The sequence below is a fragment of the Hemitrygon akajei genome, chromosome 26 (genome assembly GCF_048418815.1).
Source record: "Hemitrygon akajei chromosome 26, sHemAka1.3, whole genome shotgun sequence".
In the NCBI taxonomy this organism is placed as follows: Eukaryota; Metazoa; Chordata; class Chondrichthyes; order Myliobatiformes; family Dasyatidae; genus Hemitrygon; species Hemitrygon akajei.
The window spans coordinates 45,475,022-45,494,925 of NC_133149.1; the positions used below are offsets into that span (position 1 = coordinate 45,475,022).

The 19,904-nt window shown below is 42.3% G+C and overlaps 1 long non-coding RNA gene across 1 annotated transcript; it reads right to left on the minus strand.

Annotated features, from left to right (window-relative positions):
* Positions 1–2,995: 2,995 nt before the first annotated feature.
* LOC140716694 (uncharacterized) lies at positions 2,996–15,804 on the minus strand. The gene is made up of 3 exons (XR_012096352.1): positions 15,696–15,804; positions 11,640–11,761; positions 2,996–6,022 (listed from the first exon to the last, which is right to left on the minus strand). It is a non-coding gene; the product is annotated as an uncharacterized lncRNA (long non-coding RNA).
* Between the last annotated feature and the right edge of the window lie 4,100 nt (positions 15,805–19,904).

Consider the following 19,904-nt stretch of genomic DNA (forward strand, 5'->3'; position numbering starts at 1 on the left):
CTGCAGCCTACCTGCTTAAAAACAGAAACATAGAAACGTAGAAAATAGGTGCAGGAGTAGGCCATTCGGCCCTTCGAGCCTGCACCGCCATTCAGTATGATCATGGCTGATCATCCAACTCAGAACCCTGTACCTGCTTTCTCTCCATACCCCCTGATCCCTTTAGCCACAAGGGCCATATCTAACTTCCTCTTAAATATAACCAATGAACCGGCCTCAACTGTTTCCTGTGGCAGAGAATTCCACAGATTCACCACTCTCTGTGTGAAGAAGTTTTTCCTCATCTCGGTCCTAAAAGGCTTCCCCTTTATCCTTAAACTGTGACCCCTCGTTCTCGACTCCCCCAACATCGGAAACAATCTTCCTGCATCTAGCCTGTCCAATCCCTTTAGAATTTTATACGTTTCAATAAGATCCCCCCTCAATCTTCTAAATTCCAGTGAGTATAAGCCTAGTCGATCCAGTCTTTCTTCATATGAAAGTCCTGCCATCCCAGGAATCAATCTGGTGAAACTTCTTTGTACTCCCTCTATGGCAAGAATGTCTTTCCTCAGATTAGGGGACCAAAAATGCACACAATACTCCAGGTACTGTATACATAGAAAACATAGAAACATAGAAATCTTCAGCACATTACAGGCCCTTTGGCCCACAACATTGTGCCGACCATGTAACCCACTCTACAGACTGCCAAGAATTTCCCTACCACATAGCCCTCAATTTTTCTTAGCTCCGTGTACCTATCTAAGAGTCTCTTAAAAGACCCTATTGTATCCACCTCCACCACCTTTGCTGACAATGCATTCCACACACCCACCACTCTCTGAGTAAAAAACCTACCTTTGACATCTCCCCCCCATACGTACTTCCAAGCACCTTAAAACTATGCCCCCTCGTGTTAGCCATTTCAGCCCTAGGAAAATGCCTTTGGCTATCCACACAATCAATGCCTCTCATCATTTTATACACCTCGATCAGGTCACCTCTCATCCTTCACTGCTCCAAGGAGAAAAGGTCAAGTTCACTCAACCTATTCTTGTAAAGTATGCTCCCCAATCCAGGCAACATCCTTGTAAATCTCCTCTGCACTCTCTCTGTAGTATCCACATCCTTCCTGTAGTGAGGGACCAGAACTGAGCACAGTACTCCAAGTGGGGTCTGACCAGGGTCCTATGTAGATGCAACATTACCTCTCGGCTCTTGAATTCAATCCCACGATTAATGAAGGCCAACACACCATACGCCTTCTTAACAACACTGACAACCTGCTCAGCAGCTTTGAGTGTCCTATGGACTCGGACCCCAAGATCTCACTGATCCTCCACACTGCCAAGAGTCTTACTATTTAATACTACATTCTGCCATCATATTTGACCTACCAAAATGAACCACTTCACACTTATCTGGTTGAACTCCATCTGCCACTTCTCAGCCCAGTTCTGTATCTTATCGATGTCCTGCTGTAACCTTTGACAACCCTCCAGATCATCCACAACACCACAACTTTTAAGTTATCACCTGTTTCCTCAACACTACCTGCCCCTCCACCGATCTTTGTATCATCTGCAAACTCGGCAACAAAGCCATCTATTCCATCATCTAAATCATTGATTTTCAGCATAAAAAGAAGTGGTCCCAACACCGACCCCTGTGGAACACTACTAGTCACTGGCAGCCAACCAGAAAAGGATCTTTTGATTCCCACTTGCCCCTCATGCCAATCAGCCAATCCTCTAACTTTCCTGTAATGCCATTGGTTCTAAATTTGGTAAGCAGCCTCACGTATGGCAACTTGTCAAAGACCTTCTGAAAGTCCAAATATACAACATCCACTACATCCCCTTTATCTATCCTACTTGTAATCTCTTCAAAGAATTCTAACAGGTTCGTCAGGCAGAATTTTCCATGAAGGAGATCATGCTGACTTTGTCCTATCTTGTCCTGTGTCATCAAGTACTCCATAATCTCATCCTTAAAAATTTACTCCAATAACTTCCCAACCACTAGGGTCAGACTAACTGGTCTATAATTTCCTTTCTTCTGCCTCTCTCCCTTCTTGAAGATTGAAGTGACATTTGCAATTTTCCAGTCCTCTGGCACCATGCCAGAGTCCAATGATTTTTGAAAGATCATTTCTAATGCCGCCACAATCTCTAAAGCTACCTCTTTCAGAACCCTAGGGTGCAGTTCACCTGGTCTGGGTGATTTATGTATCCTTAGGTCTTTTAACTTTTCAAGCACCTTCTCCCTTGTAATAGTAACTGCACTCAATTCTCTACCCTCACACCCTTCAACATCAGGCACACTGCTAGTGTCTTCCACAGAGAAGACTGATGCAGAATACTCATTTAGTTCATCTGTCATCTCCTTGTCCCCCGTTATTATCTCTCCAACCTCATTTTCTAGTGGTCCGATATCCACTCCCAACTCTCTTATTTTTTAAATACTTGGAAAAGCTTTTACTAGCCACTTTGATATTGTTTGCTAGCTTGCATTCATATTTCATCTTTTCCCTCCTAATGAATCTTCTAGTTGCTCTCTGTAGGTTTTTAAAAGCTTCCCAATCCTCTATCTTCCTGCTAATTTTTGCTTTGTTCTATGCCCTCTCTTTTGCTTTTACACTAGCTTTGACTTCCCTTGTCAGCCAGGTTGTACTATTTTGCCATTTGAGTATCTCTTTGTGTTTGGAATACATCTACCCTGCACCTTCCTCATGAAACACTCTGGTTCCGTAGCTGTGCAAGTCTAGGGAAGACAATTTCCGGCCCCGCAAAACGTGTGAGATTGAGGTGTGAGCCCAACCCAAAACCCTGTTTGTGTGGTTGCTGCGTAATTTGTCACTCTGTTACAAATAAGTACCATGAAATAACAGGTAGTACATCACATACAAGTAAACGATTTAGCTTTATAATTCTTAATTTGACTAAAGGGTTAGTAAAGAAAAAGCAACAAAAAAGAAAAGGGCCCATTTTCATGAAACAGTCTAACGTGCAGCTCACAGTTCCTCCAGTTCATTACATAACACCCAATCCAGTATAGCTGATCCCCTAGTAGGCCCAACGACAAACCGCTCTAAAAAGCTACCTCGTAGGCATTCAACAAACTCACCCTCTTGAGATCCATTTCCAACCTTAAAGGAGGTTCACAAAAAATGATACCAGGATTGAAAAGCTTATTATATGAGGAGCGCTTGATGGCTCTGGGCCTGTATTCACCAGAATTCAGAAGAATAAGAGGTGACCTCATTGAAACCTGTCGAATGGTGAAAGGCCTTGATAGAGTGGATGTGGAGAGGATGTTTCCTATGGTGGGGGAGTCTAAGGCCAGAGGACACAGCCTCAGAATAGAGCGAAGTCCTTTTAGAATGGAAAGAAGGAGGAATTCCTTAAGCCAGAGAGTGGTGAATTTGTGGAATTCATTGCCACAGGCGGCTGTAGAGGCCGTCATTGGTTGTATTTAAGGCAAAGGTTCTTGATTAGTCAGGCCATGAAGGGATATGGAGAGAAGGCAGGAGATTAGGTATATCTTACACAGAAATAGCTATTGTTATAAGAATGCATAGCAGAACATTCATATTTCAGTCATAAGGAATCACAAGCTATTTACATTAACAGGGTGTTTTGTTTTTATTTATTTATTGTGGCAAGAAACAAAAATACTGCAATAAAAGTGTGGTGAGGGGAAGAGCACAGTTGGCAGGTGATAGGTGAAACCAGGTGTGGGGGAAGGTAGGTGGGTGGGGGAGAAAGGATGATGTGAAAAGTTGGCAGTTGATAGGTGGAAAGGGTAAAAGACTGAAGAAGGAGGAATCTGATAGGAGAGGAGAGTGCAGCATTGGAGAATGGGAAGGGGGAGGGGCACCAGAGGGAGGTGATAGGCAGGTGAGAAGAGCAGCAGTAAGAAGGGAGCGAGAATGGGGAATGGAAGAGAGGAGTAGGAATGGAAGACATTTAGGAAGTTAGAGAAATCAGTATTAATGCCATCAGGTTGGAGGCTACCCAAACAGAAAATGAGGTGTTGTTCCTCCAATCTGAGAGTGGCCTCATCATGGCAGTAACAACCATTTGAGTTTCTTAAAATCTGTTTTTAACTGAAAATTTGGCAAAACGTAATCCCTGGAGACAGTAATCTGCTTTCAAAGTAATTGATCTCTTGGACCAAAGGGGTGAATTTCATTCTCAGATTCACAAAGCATTCATAGAACAGTTCATTAAATTTCCTGGAATAAGGAGAAGCATTCTTTTGGAAGGATTCCAGCCGTTGGTTGGCGATATCGTGAATTGATATAGTATATGGGTTGATCTTCTTATTAAAATCCTCAATTTTGGACCTCATTTTCTCCTGGAACTCCTCAGGTAATGGGGGTCAATATTTGATGGAACTCCTTGGCATTCTGAAGAGCTACCTCCTTAAGATCTCCAGCCAGAGGACCTCCATTACACTTTGGGTACTCCTCAACATTCTGGTTGACTCTGTTGTAGATATCTTCAGTGTAGAGAAGGATTTGGGTTTTGAACTCTTTTAAGCTCTTCTGAAACTCCTCCTCAAGCTTTGCACTGTCTTTTTGGAATATCTCATGAACTTCATCTGACAAAGGAGTAACTACTTTTGGCAGCTCTGCAACAGAGACACCAAGGTTGTCCAAACTCTTTGAAATCTTGAGGCTATTGAGGAAACCAAAAATGACTAAGATGATATCACTTCTGTTGTATTTTTTTATGTTCTTAAGTAATTTGATTGTTTAATTTGAGATATGTTACACCACCATCAAAAGACCAAAACTAGAGGTCGTGGGTTAAGGGTGAAAGGTGAAATATTTAAGAGGGAACTTCTTCACTTAGAGGCTGGTAAGAGTATGGAGTGAGCTGCCAGTGGAAGTGGTGGATGTGAGTTCGACTTCAACATTTAAGAGAAATTAGGATAGGTACATGGATGGAAGGGGTCTGGAGGTCTATGACCTGGGTGCAAGGTGATGGGACAAGGCAGAATAATAAATCGGCATGGACTAGATGGGCTAAAGGGCCTTCTTCTGTGCTGTAGTGTTCTATCACTATGACTATGACCAAGAATTTGAATTTAAGTAGAGCTTTCAGTGAGGCAAAAGAAAAGCATCATTAAAAAATAATACTATTAAAATGATATTAAAGCACATGACAGAAAGTTTGGTCAAAATACACTACAAAGAAAAAGAGTGGTACAGAAGAGGAAATGTTTAGGGGTGGAATTCTGGAGCTAACTATATAAATAGCTGAACATGCAGTTAGCCATTTTGGAGGAATTGTATTTGGGAATGGCTTGGACTTCCCTGTCCCAACCCAATACATTTTGAAGGTACCTTATTGGAGATAAATATATTCCACAGTTGTGAATAGAGAAATGTTATTGATTGTTATATAGGTATCCCAGAAATTTCTTGGAATGTGATTGTTATTCAAAGTATGCTATAACTGCAGCACCTTGGTCCAAAACGTTGCTTCGTTTGATGGTATACGTGCATACGGTTGAATGACAGTAAATTTGAACTCATGTAATTAAAAGCAAGTCAATTATCTAGTTAGGAAACTGACTGAGACCCTGAACACAAACAGGAATAAACTGGCAAAAATGTTTGTGGCTTCCCTGTGAGTGCAGCTGGAAAAACTACTGAAGGCAAACAATGTCATGTGTTTGCAATGGGTTAAACTGAGGGGCTATCCATTTTGAATCCAATGAAGTTAGAATAATGTTCTTGTTGAATGGTTAAAAGCTAGAAATGGTGGAAGATCAAAGAGTCAGGAGTCCATGTACACAGATTATTAAAATGTTCATGGATAGTACAGATAGTGGGCACATAACCTAATTTAGAGACTCAAAAGACTGCAGATGCTGGAATCTGGAGCAACAAAGAATCCACTGGAAAAACTCAAGCAGGCCGAGCAGGTCTCAATCCAAAAAGTTGACCATTCCTTTCTTCCATAGATACCAGTCTACGCACTGAGTTCATCCAGTAGATAATTTTTGCCAATAAAATATTACCTATAATCTGCAAAATAAGAAGTATATTTTAAGTTATAATGCCCTTGTCTGACCACAACTGTGAGTATTTTGATTACAGCTTGGAGAGTGTATAGAGCCATAAAAGAGATGCAGGGTGGGTTCTATAAGGGAATTTGGGGTGCCGCTTTACTTCAGCTCAGGGTGTCAGAGTTCAGAGTTCAATTTCAACATTGTCTGTAAGGAGTTTCTACATCCTTCACGTGAGTGCATTGATTTCCTCAGGTTTCCTCCCACATTTCAAAGATGTAACGATTAGTATGTTCATTGGTCATTGTAAATTGTCCAGTGATTCGACTAGTGTTAAGTAGGTGGGTTGCTGGGCAACATGGCTCGTTGGGCCTGTTCCACACTGTATCTCTTGTTGTACGTGTAATGCCCTGGTTAAGATTTCCACTGCTATGCTGTGAGGTAGTTCATATTAGCAGATTTCTGTAAAGGCAGTGTACCATGCTGGAAAGTATGTTTTGGCTTTGGCTCAGATAAGGACCCATGTTGTCCAGCTTAGGAATGTGAGTCAGCCAATCAGGATTGTGGGATGTGAGAGAAGGTTCTAGAAAGCTGTAGGGAAGAGTTTTCTGAAGGACAGTAGCAGTTTGGGGTCTTTTTGGCAGGAGCTGTGGAGCAGGCACAAGGAAAAATGCCGCAGAATCCAGTTCGAGGTAGAGTCTTTGTTGCAAGTATTTTGTACAGATGAATGGCTCCAAGGAGGAAAGGCCCGTACTCCTGAGAGAGAGTCGGTTTGCCTAAGATGGATTTCGAGGGGTTTGGAATCTGGTAGGAGCTTTTACACAGATTATGGGTTCAGCTCCTGAGTAAGAGATACACTACTATGAGATCCGAACATCAGGAGCACATTGGACTGGTTTAACTGGAATGGGCCCTTTCTTTTCTTTTTCCTATTAACTGTTTAATAAAGCTTAAATTGATAAACATCCTTTCTTTCTAACTTCATGCGGAGTACGATTTGTAATTTCTTGCCGACCGATAAATGTGTATGGGCAGTATTCACACAGCATTTGCTCATTTGAGTTTCCATTAATCAGTACACCACAACTTTCCTGTTTGGTTGAACCCCAAATCATACCAAATCTAGATGATTATTGCTTATGAAAGGTGACCCCCTCACTGCTGAGTCACAAGGCTGTTAGCAGAGTTAGCTATCGAGCACTGTTTGCATATGAGCCTATTGAGAGGGTTAACTTGTATAAGAAAGACGGGTTGCACTTGAACTAGCCGGGAGGTTTGCTGATGCTACTCGGGAGAGTTTAAACTAGTTTTGCAGGGGGCTGGGAACTGGAGCTCCAGGTCAGTGAGGGAAGGATTGGGCCAGGAGGTAGATGTCAGGGAAAGTATTGAAAGGCAAAATTGAAATAACAGGTATAGTGGGTCAGATAGTTTGAAGTGTGTATATTTTAGGAAGGAAGGATGTTGAGGGTTTGGAGAGGGTGCAGAAGAGGTTTACCGGGATGCTGCCTGGTTTAGAAGGATGTTGAGGGTTTGGCGAGGGTGCAGAAGAGGTTTACCAGGATGCTGCCTGGTTTAGAAGGATGTTGAGGGTTTGGAGAGGGTGCAGAAGAGGTTCACCGGGATGCTGCCTGGTTTAGAAGGATGTTGAGGGTTTGGCAAGGGTGCAGAAGACGTTTACCAGGATGCTCCCTGGTTTAGAAGGATGTTGAGGGTTTGGAGAGGGTGCAGAAGAGGTTTACCAGGATGCTGCCTGGATTAGAAGGATGTTGAGGGTTTGGAGAGGGTGCAGAAGAGGTTTACCAGGATGGTGCCTGGTTTAGAAGGATGTTGAGGGTTTGGAGAGGGTGCAGAAGAGGTTTACCAGGATGCTGCCTGGTTTAGAAGGATGTTGAGGGTTTGGAGAGGGTGCAGAAGAGGATTACCAGGATGCTGCCTGGTTTAGAAGGATGTTGAGGGTTTGGCGAGGGTGCAGAAGAGGTTCACCGGGATGCTGCCTGGTTTAGAAGGATGTTGAGGGTTTGGCGAGGGTGCAGAAGAGGTTTACCAGGATGCTGCCTGGTTTAGAAGGATGTTGAGGGTTTGGAGAGGGTGCAGAAGAGGTTTACCAGGATGCTGCCTGGTTTAGAAGGATGTTGAGGGTTTGGAGAGGGTGCAGAAGAGGTTTACCAGGATGTTGCCTGGTTTAGAAGGATGTTGAGGGTTTGGAGAGGGTGCAGAAGAGGTTTACCAGGATGCTGCCTGGTTTAGAAGGATGTTGAGGGTTTGGAGAGGGTGCAGAAGAGGTTTACCAGGATGCTGCCTGGTTTAGAAGGATGTTGAGGGTTTGGCGAGGGTGCAGAAGAGGTTTACCAGGATGCTGCCTGGTTTAGAAGGATGTTGAGGGTTTGGCGAGGGTGCAGAAGAGGTTTACCAGGATGCTGCCTGGTTTAGAAGGATGTTGAGGGTTTGGAGAGGGTGCAGAAGACGTTTACCAGGATGCTGCCTGTTTTAGAAGGATGTTGAGGGTTTGGAGAGGGTGCAGAAGACGTTTACCAGGATGCTGCCTGGTTTAGAAGGATGTTGAGGGTTTGGAGAGGGTGCAGAAGAGGTTCACCGGGATGCTGCCTGGTTTAGAAGGATGTTGAGGGTTTGGCAAGGGTGCAGAAGAGGTTCACCGGGATGCTGCCTGGTTTAGAAGGATGTTGAGGGTTTGGCGAGGGTGCAGAAGAGGTTTACCAGGATGCTGCCTGGTTTAGAAGGATGTTGAGGGTTTGGAGAGGGTGCAGAAGACGTTTACCAGGATGCTGCCTGGTTTAGAAGGATGTTGAGGGTTTGGAGAGGGTGCAGAAGACGTTTACCAGGATGCTGCCTGGTTTAGAAGGATGTTGAGGGTTTGGAGAGGGTGCAGAAGAGGTTTACCAGGATGCTGCCTGGTTTAGAAGGATGTTGAGGGTTTGGAGAGGGTGCAGAAGAGGTTTACCAGGATGCTGCCTGGTTTAGAAGGATGTTGAGGGTTTGGAGAGGGTGCAGAAGAGGTTTACCGGGATGCTGCCTGGTTTAGAAGGATGTTGAGGGTTTGGAGAGGGTGCAGAAGAGGTTTACCAGGATGCTGCCTGGTTTAGAAGGATGTTGAGGGTTTGGAGAGGGTGCAGAAGAGGTTTACCGGGATGCTGCCTGGTTTAGAAGGATGTTGAGGGTTTGGAGAGGGTGCAGAAGAGGTTTACCAGAATGCTGCCTGGTTTAGAAGGATGTTGAGGGTTTGGAGAGGGTGCAGAAGAGGTTTACCAGGATGCTGCCTGGTTTAGAAGGATGTTGAGGGTTTGGCGAGGGTGCAGAAGAGGTTTACCAGGATGCTGCCTGGTTTAGAAGGATGTTGAGGGTTTGGAGAGGGTGCAGAAGAGGTTTACCGGGATGCTGCCTGGTTTAGAAGGATGTTGAGGGTTTGGAGAGGGTGCAGAAGAGGTTTACCAGGATGCTGCCTGGTTTAGAAGGATGTTGAGGGTTTGGAGAGGGTGCAGAAGAGGTTTACCAGGATGCTGCCTGGTTTAGAAGGATGTTGAGGGTTTGGCGAGGTTGCAGAAGAGGTTTACCAGGATGCTGCCTGGTTTAGAAGGATGTTGAGGGTTTGGCGAGGGTGCAGAAGAGGTTTACCAGGATGCTGCCTGGTTTAGAAGGATGTTGAGGGTTTGGCGAGGGTGCAGAAGAGGTTTACCAGGATGCTGCCTGGTTTAGCAGGATGTTGAGGGTTTGGAGAGGGTGCAGAAGACGTTTACCAGGATGCTGCCTGGTTTAGAAGGATGTTGAGGGTTTGGCGAGGGTGCAGAAGAGGTTTACCAGGATGCTGCCTGGTTTAGAAGGATGTTGAGGGTTTGGCGAGGGTGCAGAAGAGGTTTACCAGGATGCTGCCTGGTTTAGAAGGATGTTGAGGGTTTGGAGAGGGTGCAGAAGACGTTTACCAGGATGCTGCCTGGTTTAGAAGGATGTTGAGGGTTTGGAGAGGGTGCAGAAGAGGTTTACCAGGATGCTGCCTGGTTTAGAAGGATGTTGAGGGTTTGGAGAGGGTGCAGAAGAGGTTTACCGGGATGCTGCCCGGTTTAGAAGGATGTTGAGGGTTTGGCGAGGGTGCAGAAGAGGTTTACCGGGATGCTGCCCGGTTTAGAAGGATGTTGAGGGTTTGGCGAGGGTGCAGAAGAGGCTCACCAGGATGCTGCCCGGTTTAGAAGGATGTTGAGGGTTTGTCGAGGGTGCAGAAGAGGTTCACCGGGATGCTGCCTGGTTTAGAAGGATGTTGAGGGTTTGGCGAGGGTGCAGAAGAGGTTTACCAGGATGCTGCCTGGTTTAGAAGGATGTTGAAGGTTTGGAGAGGGTGCAGAAGAGGTTTACCAGGATGCTGCCTGGTTTAGAAGGATGTTGAGGGTTTGGCGAGGGTGCAGAAGAGGTTCACCGGGATGCTGCCTGGTTTAGAAGGATGTTGAGGGTTTGGAGAGGGTGCAGAAGAGGTTCACCGGGATGCTGCCTGGTCTAGAGGGCACGTGCTATCACGAGAGGTTGGACAAACTTGGGTTGTTTTCTCTGGAGCGGCGGAGGCTGAGGGGAGATCTGATAGAGGTTTACAAGATTATGAGAGGCATAGATAGAGTGGACAGGGGGTATCTGTTTCCTGGGGTTGAGATGTCTGATACCAGAGGGCATGCATTGAAGGTGAGAGAGGAAGAGGTGAGAGGTTCAAAGGGGATATGAGGGGTAAGTTTTTCACTCAGAGAGTCGTGGATACCTGGAATGTGCTGCTTGGTATGGTGGTAGAGGCAAATGCGTTAGAGATGTTTAAGAGACATTTGGATAGGCACATGGATATAAGGAAGATGGACGGATTTGGACATGGTGTAGGTAGGAGGAACAGGTGTTTGGGTCTGTTTGATTTGCTTTTTTAGCTGGTATAGCACAACAATGTGGGCTGAATGGCCTGTTCTGCTGTCCTTTTCTATGTTCTATATAAGCAGTGCAAAAAAAGAGCAAAAAAACAGTGAGGTGGTGTTCATGGGTTGGTTCATTGTCCATTCAGAAATCTGATTGCAGAGGGGAAGAATGACTCAGTGCAAAGTTTAAGAATCACAGTCTTGTTTACAGGGAATGAAGCTTGGAAACAATCCACAGATAGTAAACATTGTTAGAAACATAGAAAACCTACAGCACAACACAGGCTCTTCGGCCCACAAAGCTGTGCCGAACATGTCCTTAACTTAGAACTACCTAGGCTTACCCATAGCCCTCTATTTTTCTAAGCTCCATGTATCCATCCAGGAGTCTCTTAAAAGATCCTATTGTATCCGCCCCCACCACCATCACTGGCAGCCCATTCCATGCACTCACCACTCTCTGAGTAAAAAACTTACCCCTGAGATCATCTCTGTACCTACTCCCAAGCATCTTAAACCTGTGTCCTCTCAGGTTAGCCATTTCAGCCCTGATAGGTTTATTATTAATTTTACATCTGTGATCAACAATGGTATTCAGAAATTTGAGAAAAAGACGAGGCATGGAGTTAGAGCATACAGTGGGTCTGCTCACTGAACAACAGAATAGACTCATTGTTCTTGCTACTTTATAAAATATCCAAGTGTTTTGATGGAACATCAATACTTAATTGAGCTGCTTACCAATCTTGGAATTATCATTCTGTTCAATAGCACCTCTAGCTGTGTCACTCATTTGCCAGTCATTCCTTATTTCATTCAGATCAGTTTGCAGCCCAGCTTCCATAAGTTTGCACCTCATGTTCCTATACAAAATAATAGCAGGCAAATGGTGTTACAGTTAAAACATATTAACCCGGGTCAGAGTAATACTTTTTATTTTAAATTGTCTTCAATTTTGTCACATGGCCCAGACCACATTTTAAGTGTTGTGAGCAGCTTTGGGCCCCTTATCTAAGAAGGGGTGCACTGGCATTGGAGAGGATCTACAGGAGGTTCATGAGAATGATCCCAGTAATGAAAAGGTTAATGTATGAGGTGTATTTGATGGCTCTAGGCCTGTACTCACTGAAGTTTAGAAGAATGTTCAGAGGATGCTTCCATTAGTGAGAGAGTCCAGGACCAGAGGACACAGATTACATAAATGTAGAGACATAGAGATATTATTGAATTGACTTTATTTCTTACATCTTTCACATACATTAGGAGTAAAAATCTTTACGTTACGTCTCCATCTAAATGTGCAATGTGCAATCATAGTAATTTATAATAAGTTACAATAAATAGAACAGTCAATGTAACATGGAGTACACTCAAATCAGTGTGAGTTCTTCAGTCTGATGGTCTGGTGGAAAAAGCTGTCTTGGAGCCTGTTGGTCCTGGATTTTGTGCTGTGGTACCATTTCCCTGATTGTAGCAGCTGGAATAGATTGTGGTTGGGATGGTTTGGGTCCCTAATGATCCTACAGGCCCTGTTTACACACCTGTCATTGTAAATGTCCTGAACCATGGGAAGTTCACAACTACAGATGCGCTGGGCAGTCCGCACCACTCTCTGCAGAGTCCTGCGATTGAGGGAGGTACAGTTCCCATACCAGGCAGTGATACAGACAGTCAGGATGCTCTCAATTGTGCCCCTGTAGAAAGTTCTTGGGATTTGGGGGCCCATACCAAACTTTCTCAACCGTCTGAGGAGAAAGAGGCGCTGTTGTGCCTTTATCACCAATATAGCTGGTGTGTACAGACCACATGAGGTCCTCGGTGATGTGGATGCTGAGGAACTTGAAGCTGTTCACCCTCTCAACCTCAGATCCATTGATGTCAATAGGGGTTAGCCCGTCTCCATTCCTCCTGTAATCCACAACCAGCTCCTTTGTTTTTGTGACATCGAGGGAGAGGTTGTTTTCTTGTCACCACTGTGTCAGAGAGATAACTTCTTCCCTGTAGGCTACCTCGTTATTGTTTGAGATTAGGCCAATTAATGTAGTGTCGTTGGCAAATTTAATTAGCAGATTGGAGCTGTGGATAGTGACACAGTCACAGGTATATGGGGAGTAAAGGAGGGGACTCAGTACACAGCCCTGAGGGGCTCCTGTATTGAGAGTCAAGGGGTGGAGGTGAGGGAGCCCACTCTTATCACCTGCCAGCGATCTGACAGGAAGTCCAGGATCCAGCTGCACAAGGTAGGGTCAAGGCTGAGGTCTCTGAGCTTCCTGTCGAGCCTGGATGGAATTATGGGGTTGAATGCTGAACTGTAGTCCAAGAACAGCAATCTCACATAAGCATCCCTCTTTTCCAGATGTGTAGAGCTGTGGCTATTGTATCATCTGTCAATCAGTTGTATCGGTAGGCAAATTGTAGGGGGTCCAGTTTGGGTGGTAGTATGCTGTAGATGTAATCCTTGAGATGATCCTTGAGCAAATCATCCAAAGACAGCTACCACCCGGTGTATTGCACTTTGTTGTATTGCACTGAAGTGGATACTGGATACATGGATCTCTGTCAAAGTCTCAGGAAAGACTTACAAACCTCTGAAATGAATGTGCTTCCAAGTGAGTTACAACTGACAGGAACTGATATCATCAGCTGTCTGACAGGCTTAACATTCCCATTAGACAGTGAGAGGGAAAACTGAGAACGTACCAGTTCATCAATCCTCCTGAAAATAAGACCATGATACAGTTTGGCACCCACCCTTTTTCTCGCAAATGGGGAGAAAAGCCATTTCAGAAGCACGGGCAGGCATTAAGTAGCTGCAGATATGCATCCTATCCATAGACAGAAACTTCAAGGCAGCAACGGAGAAAGTGAGATGCTGGCGGATTGTGATTGTGGCCATCTTTGTAATAGCTTCCAAAAGTGTAAATGATCCACTTACAAGTTCAAAGTCATAAGTAATTTGAATTGGGTTACTTTTTAATCAAAATATCCACTTGACTTCCAAAGATATTTTTAGTAACAAAATGAAAGGCCTGTGAAAGGTAAATTAAACAATAAAAACACGAACTATTACCTCAGGACTCACACCGCCAGGTTCAAGAACAGTTACTACCCCTCAACCATCAGGCTCTTGAACAAAAGGGAATAACTACACTGATTCTATTTCTGGTGTTCCCACAACCAACGGTCTCATTTTAAGGACTCCCTATTGTTATTTATTGCTATTTATATCTGCATTTGCACAGTTTGTTGTTCATTGATCCTGTTTACAGTTACTGTTCTATAGATTTGCTGAGTATGCCCACAGAAAAAGGAATCTCAGGGTTGTATGTGGTGACATGTATGTACTCTGATAATAAATTTTACTTTGAACTTTATTTGGGCATTGACCATTGAATCGTCTTGTGAGATAAATACAAAATGCACATTAGATATTTCAAAAGCATCTGATTCTACTTAATTTTTAATTTGCTTCAATAATGTGCTTTGTTACAGATATCCTAAAGACAGTAATACGGATATCTGGATGGTATTTTATTCAGCTTAATAGTTTTACAGCTAGTGTCCACTGCTTTGTTAATCATTAAACAATATCAATAAAGTAATTAAACAATTAAACTTTGCAGCATCAAATGTTGCTTTTAAATGAAAACTGTGTCTATAGAGTTGTGCATTACTTCAATGGTTCAGGGTGTAAAGAGTAGAAAAGTCATGACAACTATTGTCTATTGTCTATAACTGCCCTCATGATGACTGCTGACTTAGACACTGTAAAGAAATAATTTAGAATTTCTGATTGTCATGCCTACATGAATTCACACTCAGTCTTTGCAAGTTTATTAAGGTCAAAGCAATACAATTTCTAGGTTTATAACTTGACCATTGCTCAGTTAATATCTTGCTTGGTGTTCAGAGAAGTTTCAGGTTTCATCATGATTTGCTTCAATATCTCTTGCTAAGCTGGGGATATATTAAAACTGTCATTATTTCCACTCTTGACTGTTCACTGATAATTCTACTCAAAGCAAGCATCGTGGACATCCAGAGGAGAAATCAATTTTTATTTTATTTTATTTAGAGGCGCAGGACAGTAACAGGCCCTTCCAGCCCAATGAGCCTGCACCATGTGACCAATTAACCCACTAACCTGGATGTCAGAGGAATGTGGGAGGAAACCAGAGCACCCGGAGGAAGCCGGCATAATCGCAGGGAGATGCTCAAATGTCTTACAGTCAGCAGCATGAATTGAACCTGGGTCGCTGGTCCTGTTATTGCAGCACTTCCTCAAAAATGCAGTGGAGTGTAAACAAATTACCATTTTACCATCCAAAAGCAGCATCAACTAATTCAAGTGAAATGTAAATTCCTTAAACCAAGTAAAGGTGTTGGATCATGTAGTGCTTCACTAATTCAATCGCCTTCATACTGAAGGTAAGATAATTAAAACAGAAGACCACTTGTCTATTACGCCTATGTCATAAATTCTCAATATAGTAGAGAAGAAGATCCTCAATGTCCTGTTAGATTTAGAATATGGTTTTTAAAATAGGATTTTCACAACTGATAGTGTTCATGAACATTTTTAATGAAGTTTAATTTTCAGTAGACATTTCTTTTAAACTGAAGTCCTTTAACAGTATTTATTAAAATTCAAGTTAAAATAAATCTGAAAATAATTAACATTTTTACAATGGAACACCTAACTGCAAAGTAAATATTCTCAAGCAAATCATTTCAACAACATCATGTGTGACAGCTAAGATGTTAAAGTTATGGGATTTGAAATCATCTCTGTCTCACCTGTTATTATTTAAGTTGTTGTTTGCTGGATTTGTTTTCTTCTGCTGCTGCCTAGCTCCCAGGCATTCTTGTATATATCAAGCAGCAGTTATCTCATCTGATAAGGAAGAGAACTATAACTGAGCTTTGTAAGCTTTAGTTATGTGCAAGTGCAGAGATCAATGACCAGAGCTCCCAAATTCCAACAAACACTAGAATAGTGCAAAGGTTATGTTTAACAATTTCATTCCAATACAACAAATTTTGACTCCTTTTAACCATATTTCTTTGTACCAACTCATCTAGTTCCTACTTCATGTCTTGCTAAAATTATCAGCAATTGTAACCCAGGCTACGGTAGGAGGGAGGCAAGGGAGGAGATTGCTGAGCCTCTGGTGATGATCTTTGTATCATCAATGGAGACGGGAGAGGTTCCGGAGGATTGGAGGGTTGCGGATGTTGTTCCCTTATTCAAGAAAGGGAGTAGAGATAGCCCAGGAAATTATAGACCAGCGAGTCTTACTTCAGTGGTTGGTAAATTGATGGAAAAGATCCTGAGAGGCAGGATTTATGAACATTTGGAGAGGCATAATATGATTAGGAATAGTCAGCATGGCTTTGTCAAGGGCAGGTCACGCATTACGAGCCTGATTGAATTTTTTTAAGGATGTGACTGAAGGGAGAGCAGTAGATGTAGTGTATCAGGATTTCAGCAAGGCTTATTGAGAAAGAAAGGAGCATGGGATCAAATTGGACGTTGCTTTGTGGATCCAGAATTGGCTTGCCCACAGAAGTGGTTGTAGATGGGTCATATTCTGCATGGAAGTCGGTGACCAGTGGATTGCCTCAGGGATCTGTTCTGGGACCCTTACCCTTCATGATTTTTATAAATGACCTGGACGAGGAAGTGGAGGGATGGGTTAGTAAATATGTTGATGACACAAATGTTGGGGGTGTTGTGGATAGTATGGAGGGCTGTCAGAGGTTACAGTGGGACATTGATAGGATGCAAAACTGGGCTGAGAAGTGGCAGATGGACTTCAACTAGATAATTGTGAGGTGGTTCATTTTGGTAGGTCAAATATGATGGCAGAATATAGTATTAATGGTAAGATTCTTGGCAGTGTGGAGGATCAACGGGATCTTGGGGTCCGTGTCCATAGGACACTCAAAGCTGCTGTGCAGGTTGACTGTGCGGTTAAGAAGGCATACGGTTTATTTGCCTTCATCAATTGTGGGATTGAGTTCAAGAGCTGAGAGATAACATTACAGCTATATGGGACCCTGGTCAGATCCCACTTCGAGTACTGTGCTCAGTTCTGGTCGCTTCACTACAGGAAGGATGTGGAAACCATAGAAAAGGTGCAGAGGAGATTTACAAGGATGTTGCCTGGATTGGGGAGCATGCCTTATGAAGACAGGTTGAGTGATCTCGGCCTTTTCTCCTTGAAGCGATGGAAAATGAGGGGTGATCTGACAGAGGTGTATTAGATGATGACAGGCATCGATCGTGTGGATAATCAGAGGCTTTTTCCCAGGGCTGAAATGGCTAACACGAGAGGGCACAGTTTTAAGGTGCTTGGAAGTAGGTACAGAGGGGATATCAGGGGTAAGGTTTTTTTAAGCAGAGAGTGATGAGTGCGTGAAATGGGCTGTTGGTGACTGTCATGGAGGCGGATACAATGGGGCCTTTTAAGAGACTCCTGAATAGGTACATGGCATTTAGAAAAATAGAGGGCTATGGGTAGGTAACCCTTGGTAATTTCTTTTTTTTTTCTTTTCCAATATTTTTATTAGTTTCTACATAGAAGAATACAGAGTACAAGAAAGTGTATATAAAAGGTCAAAAAAGATTTTTTTAAATCTACCAATTACATTATATCTGTTCATAATAACAATCTCATGTAAGTTAATCAATAGTTATATTGAAATATACTAATTTATTACAAAAAAAAGAATCTAACCCCTACCTAGACCAAAGCTGTTTATTAAGGAGAAAAGAAGGTAAAATACCTTCTCATATAATAAAAATTAATAATAGTCAATATCTGAGTTTAAACAATGAATTGAAGGTTTTGAAAATAATTCAGAAAAGGTCCCCACAATGTTTGGAAGGTCTTGACGAGATTCAGAAATTAAACAACGAATCTTCGCCAGATCTAAACATGACATAACGTCACATAACCACTGAACATGAGTAGGAGGAAAAACATCTTTCCATTTAAACAAAAGCGTCCTCCTAGCTATAAGAGAACTAAAGGCCAAAATATGTAAATCAGATGCCTTCAGCTTAATATGCCTTCCTGCAACAATACCGAATCGGGCTGTCAGAGGGTTAGGCTTAAAAATGACTTTAAAAAGTAAGGGAAAAATTTTTAAAAACTTCCTTCCAATATTTTTCAAGATTCAGACAAGTCCAAAACATATGAATTAATGAAGCTTCTTCATTATTACATCTGTCACAGTAGGGAGATATAAAAACGAGATAGCTTATCCTTAGTTATATGAGCTCTATGTACCGCCTTAAATTGTATGAGGGAATGACGAGCACATTGCGATGGAGTATTAAGCAGTTTAAAAATTTCATTTAAAGTTTCCTCAGGTATTGACGTCTGTAAATCTTGTCCCCAGAGATTCTTAATTTTGTCTAATGGAACATTCTTCGTCTCCAGTAACATACCATAAATATTAGATATTGAACCATTATGAAAAGGTGTCAAACTAAAAATTACGTCTAGTAAGTTCTTATCTGAGCTTATAGGAAATGTACATAATTGAGATCTTAAAAAGTCTCTGATTTGTAAATATCTAAAAAAAAGTGAGTTTTGGGTAAACTATATTTAGCTGACAATTGCTTAAATGAAAAATGTTTTCCTCCAAAAAACAGATCCCAAAAACATTTAATACCCAACCTGTCCCATTCCTTAAAAACTAAATCAGTCATGGAGGGTTTAAAAAAATTAGAATAAATGGGACTTGAGGACCTAACCCTAACCCTAATGTGAGCCTTCCCCAAGTGTAATGAACATGTAGCCTCATCAATTTCCTCATAAGAAATGGGTTAATCCATCTGTTTGCAATTATCTGCAGAAAGTGCAGGGATATTTAATTGATCTAGAAAATTATTCATTACAGTATTATCTTTAGGGGAATCAGAACTATAAAGTTTAGAATAGAATTCTCTAAAGGTATCATTTATTTCAGAGTGATCAGTTGTCCTATCACCATTAGTTTTGCAAATTTCTTTAATTTGTCACTTAACTACAGAAGTTTTTAATTGGTTGGCCAATATTTTGCCTGATTTATCTCTGTGAATGTAAAATTGAGTTTTATCTTTAAGAAGCTGAGTTTCAATTGGATATGTTTAACAGAAGATCATATTTAGTTTTAACTTCAACACGTCTTTTATATAAAACAGGATCTGGTGCTATAGCATATTTTTGATCTAATTGTTTCAATTCATTGACTAATTCAATTCTTTCTTTATTAGCTTTATTCTTAACATTTGCAGTATGAGAAATAATTTGTCCTCTAATATAGGTGCAGGGTTCTCAGATTATTAACTGTAATGTTAACTGCATATATAAAATGGCTTCTCTGTAGCGTTAGAATGAAATGGCTGCTTTGTATGTAACTGATGAGGTAATGCTCTGTTTAGTTGAAATGTTTGGGTTATAATTATTGATAACGGAGGAACTAACCACTGAAAGCGATGTTATTCTGTCTGTATGTGTGGGAACCTGGAGTCAGTGCAGGGATTTTCGGGAGGAGAACCGAAGAGGAAGGTCATGCTGGACACGCTCTGGCTGACCACCAAGGTTGGTCCCAGGCGGCAGGTCGAGGAGGTCGGAGAAGATCGAACGGTGGACAGAAGGCTTCGATAATTGAGCTCCAACGGTTGTGCACAAACTGATTGAACTCTGATAAGTTTTGGCACTTTTTTTCTTTTCTTTTTATATTGTATTGCTATTAATTACCTAGTTCCAGTAAGATTTATAAAGTGTAATCTGTAAACCGTACATTGTGTGCTGTCTGATATTGTGTGTGTGAGTTTGTACCAGTGTGCACTTCACAGCATCTACGCAAACGGGAGACACGGTTTGGCAGGTGGACGGATTTTCCCCTAGACAAACACAAGTCGATAGCCCTGGGCATTACATAGGCCTTGAAAGTATCCCATACAATAAGATTAGAAGACTCTTCCTTTTTATTCTCTTCAAAAAACAAAAT